The sequence below is a fragment of the Cyanistes caeruleus genome, chromosome 4 (assembly GCF_971803275.1).
Source record: "Cyanistes caeruleus chromosome 4, bCyaCae1.hap1.1, whole genome shotgun sequence".
NCBI classification, from domain to species: domain Eukaryota; kingdom Metazoa; phylum Chordata; class Aves; order Passeriformes; family Paridae; genus Cyanistes; species Cyanistes caeruleus.
The window spans coordinates 45,558,103-45,566,540 of NC_141704.1; positions in this window are offsets into that span (position 1 = coordinate 45,558,103).

Below are 8,438 nucleotides of genomic sequence, written 5' to 3' on the forward strand. Positions count from 1 at the left end.
TGGTCTCAGATAACCAGATATAAATTTAGAGAACATACAGATAACCAGATATAAATTTAGAAATTTATCAATTTTGTAGCTCTTATGTCAGTGTGTACATTGACAAAGCTTGTGCTGACCATGTGTCTGCCTTCCTGACATTTTGAAAAATGCACTTCCAGATTTAGGCTTCATATGCACATGTTTTAGAATAGAAAATAATTAACAGTGAAATCTAAATAAAGTTGGTACATTTTACTTTTATCTCATGAGCTGAAAAGCTCTGTGCTTTCTGTAGCATACGGTGGTGTGAACTCTATGGAGCTCAGTAGCACGGTGGTGAATGGGCATTGGTCCGGAGGAAAATGATGGGTCAACAACTTCCAGGGAGGTTTTTGCAGACAAGGTCACCAGAGCAGACAAATGCCTTAATTAACCCCTGGTCTGTGGTTGTTGAGGGTGAGGAGAATTGATAACATGCCAGCATCAAGGAATGCCTAAGCTCACGCAGAGGCTTGTGCGATGTGATGCATGATTTTGATGTGATGCCCTGGAGGACTGGTGCAGATCAGGCTTGTTAAGATGGAGAGTCATGGCCATATTGTGTGTTTTTGTTTGTCTTTTCAGGAATGAATTTGACTCTTGGTTGTGCTAGATCCAACAGAGCAAATAGAAACCACAGTACAAAATGGACTCTGGCACTGTTTCCCTGCTGCACCAGGGAGTCAAATGACAGTATCATGAAACCTCCTCATAAAACATTTTGTGTTCATTTGTGTTTCCTTCTGGTCTCCATCCTGTCAGGGAAACAAAAGGATTAAAGTGCATCAGAGACCTGAAGAGATATCATCATATTAAAAAACAGGATTGCTTCCAGTATCTTAATAAAAATTATGCTAAATAATCTGAAAGTAATTTGAGGCTTTTTTAAAGACAAGGAAATGTTATAATTGTCTTCTATTAAAAAATGTATTTACTTAGGTACCAAAAACAAACTCCCATCTTTACTTGAACAATTTAACTAGATTTGGATGAACATCTATCCTTCCTTGTTTGTTGTCATATCAGATTTTTGTTTTTATTAAAACCAATAACAAACAGAAAAAAAAAACAGCAACTGAAAAAAGGAACAAAATAACCTAAAGGAAAATGTTGTGGAACCAAAGGTAAACAATTTAAGAGAAGGAAAAGATATCTAGTTTTACACTGTTTCATGGCTGATTGGTAAATCACAAAGATGAAAATGACTCAGAAGTTAATAGGTAGCTCAAAATAACCCCTATGAGCAAACAGAGGGGAAAACTGTATGATATTTTCTTTCTCATAACTTTTTCCAGAGAAAGAGAATTATTTTACTTGATGGTCAATACTTCCAGTTTTTGCAAGGCTAAAGGAGCATCTGTTTCCAAGGGAGCAGAGACTTTTGTATTTCATTCAGTAGCAAAGCATATTTCCCAGGACTTGACTCACAGGCCATGGGGCAATGTGGCAGCCAGGAACCAAGTCTATCAATTTTTTGTATTAAGTTTTAAAGTTTATTTTCTGATTTTATTGATGTACAAATTACGGTTTGAGACAAACCTACCCAAGTATTTTTTTTCCAAATTACCTGCATTATTTCAATAGCTTTCTCAACTGTCAAATAGGGTTTCATAGACCTTGCTCATTTGGACCCATTTGAGTGACAAATTACTGAATTCTGTTAATGCCATAAAAATTTATGACTGCTTTCAATACTTCAGCAGCTATCGATCCAATAAAATTTTTATAATGCTGCAGAAAGAAATTACCTTTGTAATGATCTTACTGCATAGCCAGTACGTATTGCACAGTATGTGAAAGGGGTGGGAAAGAAAGTCTCTTTTAAAGGAATTATTTTTATGCAATCCAGCAAGAAACCATCCATTCAGCAAAGTACTAATGATATTTAGATCTTCAGAGAGCTGGTAACAGAGTTTTTTTGCAGCTTATTTTAACCCCTTGATTTCTGACCAAGACGAAAACCTGTGTTACTGCCTATGGTGGTTCTATTTTCTGTACTGAAGGTCTGTAAAAACCTGCTGTGACTTAAGGGAACTCAATGGAGTTTCTAAAACATGTGAAGTAACACTAGCACCAAATTATCAGTCCGGCTCTGACTGGAGCTTTTTATGTATGCCTGCAGAGGTACTGATGAACACATCGTAAATCCCTGTATTCACAAAAATGTTCCTGTATAACCATCTGTTTTTTTCACTTTCTTGTCTTGTTTCAACTTAAAGACTTCAAAAAAATATGGTAAACTGGATTGAAAAAAAAACCCCAGCAAGTCTTAAGTGGTTTTATTTTTTGGAGGCAATTTTTAGGGTGTTTTCTTCTTAATAGTTATATGGTCAGGTATTATCACAATAAAAGACTCTTGGAAAGCTGTATGCTATCCTAAACCTGAAATCTACCCTTAGACCTCAGAAAACAAAACCGTAAGATCATTGTGCTTGCAAGGTTTGTCCCTAAGGACCTTAGATCAATAGACACTTGGAATAATAAGACTGAGATGCTATTTTCCTTTGATGTGGACTAAAATAAGAGCAAGAATTACAATGGGACACTAGTAAATAGATATGCCGTGCTCCCAAACTCAAGAGAATGTAAAATTTGCTTTCTCTGCTGTTTGAGGTCAGGAGAGAAAGTTTGCAAGAGTTTTATTATACTGTGACTGCAGAGAGCAAAAATTGGATTACTTGATACTTGCCAAAGGAAGGTCCAGCATGAAGGTTGTATTAGCAGTCTCTTACATCAGTCTGAATATTTATTTTCCATCCCACTACACTACTATAGGCTGAGATTTTTAATATAGATATACCAAGTAGTGAATTCCTTAGACATAGAAATATTACTAACATCTTTCTCCCCTGAGTTTACAAATTAATTTCAGTAACATTTTCCTTTGTGGCCCTCTTACTATAAATCCATGGAGTCCTTAAAAAATGCTGAACATGCTGTAGGAAGAACTTCGTAGAACTCACTCATTTTGTCCTCATGCTACAGCTTTTTGAACTCACCATTTGTACAGCTGGAATTAATCCCTTTTCTTGTCTAGCTTCTATAGCTATGGCACAGCAATATTAGCAAAAGGGCCCTGTTGGCTCCCTATTATTGACTTCATCTTTGACCAATTGTTGACCAATACCATGACTACCTTTCCATCTACCATTAATGATAAAGATAAAAGATGCAGTCATTTTTACAAAACATTCTAATTGCACAGGCCCATGGGAATTTATTTCCTTACTATTGCTTTTGTTTCAGTATTTTTTTTCTGTAAGATCTGTGGATTTAGTGTGGGAAAATACCTTTGGCTGTCAATTATTTGTTATTTGTGACTACATCAACCAAAAGACAAAGCAAGCTAATTTTCCTTAGGAAGCAACTGAAGGGGAAATTCTGTCAAATTCCATCTGTCTTCAGTTCATCTGGAAAGAGCAGAAACACCTGCCTGGAGGGATGGAGCTGTGCAGCTCTCTGAAGCCACAGGACTGGAGTGCTCTTTCTCAGATGCCCAAAACCTGTCAGGTGTAATTGGAAGAGACCTTTTCAAGCTTTCAGAACATGACATCATGGTAGTGTAGATGTAACCAGTGAAAATTTTGGTGATCTTTATGTAAAAAGAATTAAGCCTGGAAATACCATAAAATAAAATCTCTTAATGTTTAAACATGCATGTTGTCTGGATGTAATTTTCCAGAGCAGGACACTTCATTTTGAAGGGTCTGCAACCTCATTTTGTAGGTGAGGTTATAACTTGTGACATTTGCCATTCCTTTTTGACTTTTGCTGTTTCTGTAAGATTGAATCTCTGCATCTTGCATGTAAAATTTAGGAAATAATTTTTTCTGTTGGGTGAATCAGAGGTAATGTATTCATATTCAATCAATGCTTCATCTCACTGTCAGCATTAATTTATATATTTTTAGAACATGTAATATTTCAAGAGATAACAGCTGGGCTTTGTTTTCAGTTGTGGACCAGTTGTAAAGGAAGGAACAGTCTTAAAATTCTGTTCACAGAAACCTCCTGTGGATCTCCCAGAGATGGGGGAGTCCCCAACAAGTTGCTCTGTGTCTCCCTTTTCCCACATCCAAGGGTAAGGGTCTGTCAAGAACAGGGACAGGACATGTCCCAAGTCCAAGGCTGCATTCCCAGCTGATCTCTTAATGGAAACCAACAGTTCTTTCTCACCCCAGCAATTATATAAAACCTCAACACTGTTTTCTTTCTGAACTCTGTTCATTACTGAACTCTACTGCATTAGATATTTCAAGAAGGTGAGAATAGCTTACAATGAGAAGAACTGAAGCCTCCTTTAGCTACAGAAATCTGTGAGTGTCTTTGGCTGGCTTGCCCTGTGGACTGTTCCACCATTTTTAGATTGACATGAATGTTGAGAGGCAAAGGACAGAAAGTGAAGGTACAGTGAAAGAAAGCAGTCACTGAACACTTAAAAAGTATTAAAAATGTAGGATATATGGCAGTGGTTTCACAGACAGGTGAAATATGTACAAAGTGATGCAGAATTGAGGGAGTTTTCCTTCAAATTGAAGGGTTTGCACGGAATAAACAGGAGTCTTCTCTCTTCCCCAAAGTGAGATATTCAGAATAAACTAAGAAATTGGTATCTAGGATGGTAATAAACCAAATAATGTCTCCCCATACATCTCTGATATGCACCTGGGATAACTTGAAAAGCTGAATGAAACTATTCAACATATTATTATAGAAGTGTACAAACCTGTTACTCTTTCCTACAGTGCTGATGGAAAGCAGACAACCTAATCTTCCTGATGTTTGTATTTAATAAAATAGTGCTTACATATTTTTCTAGCCACAGTCCAGCAGCAGGGATGGAATAATATCCTGAGACGACATAAACAAACTGTGCATTGCTCTCTGAACTACTGAAGACATTTGGAAAGTTCTCTGCATGTTTCTATCTCTTTTCTAATTCATTCGGAACTCAGACAGATCCATTAGTTTTTCTTTGTGCAAAAAATGTCATCAGTCTTACCAGAAACAAGTCAGAGTTTTCCATGATGAATCTCCTCAGCCTTTCTTCTCTTAGGCACCAAATACTCTTGTATTTGGCCCTGGAGCACCCTTTTCCATTCTTAATGTGCCAAAAAGATATGAATTGCTCGTGGTTTGATTAGAGGAAAATGGACTTCACTGTCATGCTCCAGAAGTGCAGTGAGACCCCATTACATAAAAAAAAAAATACTTGCTTTTGTACCTCTATTGTCAGGCTCAGATATTCATGGGTTTAAAGCACTAGCTAAAAATCACCAGACAACTTAATCATCTCTTGCTGTGAGATATGGATTGGGAGAAGGGAAAACAGGCCCAAAACTTGAAAGGAATAAAGAAAGTTTATTAACAAAAACTACAAGAATAAGAAACCAGAATAGAACTTCCAGAAACCCTTCCTCTCTACCATCCAAACTTTCTCTTGTTCAACTGACAACACAGAGACAGAACTCGGTGGTTAAAGCAGTACCAACCATACAACAGTCTTTTCATCAGTCTTTGTAGAGACAGGAGTTTTCTTTTGTCATTTCATGGAGAGTTCTCCACAAGAAAACAGTTTTCGCATGGCTTTTCATTCTCATGATGACGGCTGCCTTGAAAACTCTGCCATCATGCCCTCCTCCCATTTCACACTACTCAGAGGTGTGTTCATGGGCCAGGAACTCAAGGGGTGTCATTTTAAGGATGAGTTATTCCAAGGCAAAAGTTCTCTTCATCCATCTCTGTGATCATCTCTGGGAACAGAGGTTTTCTCTTTTTTTTTTTTTTTTCTGGGGGCCAAGAGTCTCTATCAGCTCTCACTTTTCTTTCTCTGTTTCAGCATTTCATGGGATCACAACTTCTCTACTATCTGCTCAGCTTCATCAATAGATTATTTTTGCTCAGATCTACACTTTGAAATGCTTCATTCTCCCCAAAATACCTTTTCACAAATTAAAGGAGTTTTTTCAAACATTATTGTTTATCTCCATGGCCTTAACAAAATAATATTTCAGCTTATTAAAGCTTCTCTTCATTTTCTTTTTATTTGAGGCTTGATTCCTTCTTTCACTGACTTTGATGGTTTATGTTGTCTCTTTAGATGTTGATCACTCTCACTTCCCTCTCTCTGGAAAAAGGACTAAATCTGCAGGTCTCATCTGGGTAGTAAAAGAGTTAAAATCTGGCTCAAGCCGGGGCAGGTATTAATGGGGTCAGATTTCAGCTCGGCAGCGCCCAGGGCCGGCACCCGCGGGGAAAATCTCCATCCACCCTGTTGGAACAGGAACGGGAGGTTTCCCTGCCGGCCCCCTCAGGCTCCATTCCCCCCGGGAACCGCGGCAGGCCGAGCCCAGCGCCTGCCGGGCCGCACAGGCCTGGGGGGGTGGAACGGGAGCCAGCTGGAGTTCTGGTACCTTTCAAAACCGGAAATAAGGAGAGACAGAAACACCCGGGCTTAGGTGTAAAATTGATCTCACTTTTTAATGGTCAAAAAACCTGTCAGTTCTCAGAAATGGCCAGCTATTGGCCAGGTCTCAAGCCGAGAAGAAACTCCCAGCAACCTCCAGCAGCCTCTGTCAGAGCCCTAACTTCCATGGGTGTTCTTCACTTTTTCTAAAATGTCAATCCATCACAATGTGCATCTGAACTTTCTTCCAGTAAGGTGCAGCCCATGGCTAGAAGAGTCATCACCATCACCTCCAGATTTGGTAACAGCCTGGGAGAGAAGATAGCTGTACCTGTGATAGCCCAGCTCTGCAGGCAGCTGAGGTCCCAGGCTGTGGGAGAGTTTAAGAACCTGAATAGAGGCACATAAGACTGAGCCCCAGGTGAAAAGCAGAGATAATTTTTCACCCTCCTCAGATGGAGGTGGTACATGCAGAAGCACAGCTGTGGGCCAAAGGCATCCCTTCCCTTTGATCAGGCCATGCATTATCCCTTTCCCTCCATCAGAAGGAGAACTCATGGTCAGACAGCAAGCTGAGCAAAATGGAGCACTTATTACCCTTGTGGGTTTATATTCACATGGGGTAGATCTGCCATCACAGGTTTTATGCCACAGAAAGTAGACATAGTCAGGGAACAGCTGTTCCACACTGAGATACACACTTCATCCCTTGTTGTGGGGCACAACTGCTGTTTTCCCCTCCCTTATGGAAGACAACTGAAAGTGTGTGAAGCTCTGTAACAGAGAAGTCAGGACTGCCATTTTTGTGCTGGCAGGATGAACGCATTCCTGCAGAAAAGGCGCCACCATTGCTCTGTCTGTCTAGTATCAATGTTCTTCAGTCAGAAGATAGCAAAATCCCACCTGCAGTGGGTGGTCTTTGCAACAAGCAAGGAATAAAAACAGAAGGGCAGGGAATTCAGTGCAGGACAGGGCTCTATGGTAAGAATATCCCACAGAATGCCAAAGTTGGGCTTTTTGAAGTAAGCTACTGAAAATTTCTGAGAGGGAAAATATAATAACTATTTCATTTATTCTTTACTTGAGTAAAGTCTCTGAGGAAACATGTTATTATCACTTGAAATTATGAGAATATTGTAAATTATATTTTAAATCATTAATTTGAGTCAATATATTTCTTTTACAGCTCTGTGCAGATAGGAAGGTTTTTTGAACAGCACTGAAAATAAGTAAGGGAGAAAGAGCAAGAAAGTGAAATGAATGTAATTCTACTACTGACATGGTCAATATTTTATTATGGCTTCATAAATCTAACTGTCCCAAACTGTCCTTGGTAAAAAAGTGAAACAAATTACTGTCGTCAAGTTCCCTGTAGGTGTTAATGTGTGACATTACTGTGGTCTCTACTCTCTGCACAGTATTGAATCATTCAACTGGAAATGCAACATTACTTTCTTACTTTGCAGCTGACAGGGATTATTGTTTTACCAGTCAAAATCTGGGAAAATCAGGGGGCTAGAGGAACATCATGTTCTAGTGCTGTTTCTGAAACAAAACTCTGTAGCCATCATCAAGAAACACCAGACCAAAGTTGCTATGTTAGAAAATCTCAGCCTTAACTTACTGATGTAAATATTTTGTTTGCTTTTCCAATTGCTTTATAGAAACATACCTATTTTTTTTTACTCGATTTTCTCTCTTCCTACACTAAGACTTTATGCCCTTAACAAAACAGTTGAGAGCCACAACTTGGAAAGTGCTTGGCTTATTTTTGACATTGTCCTTCTGGATGGTAGTTCATCTTTCAGAGAGATATCTTAGTTTGTAAAACTAATTAAGTATGTGACAAATTTATTGTGATTAAAGATGAGTGAACATTTGGGGATATTTTTACAGGAGCAGAAAGTACCTGATGGAACATGATGACAAGTCCTAGCTGGAACAAATGCCAGACTCTGGAGCGGATTGCAGTTTAAAAAAAGCATATTATAGATTTGCTCACTTGCATTCA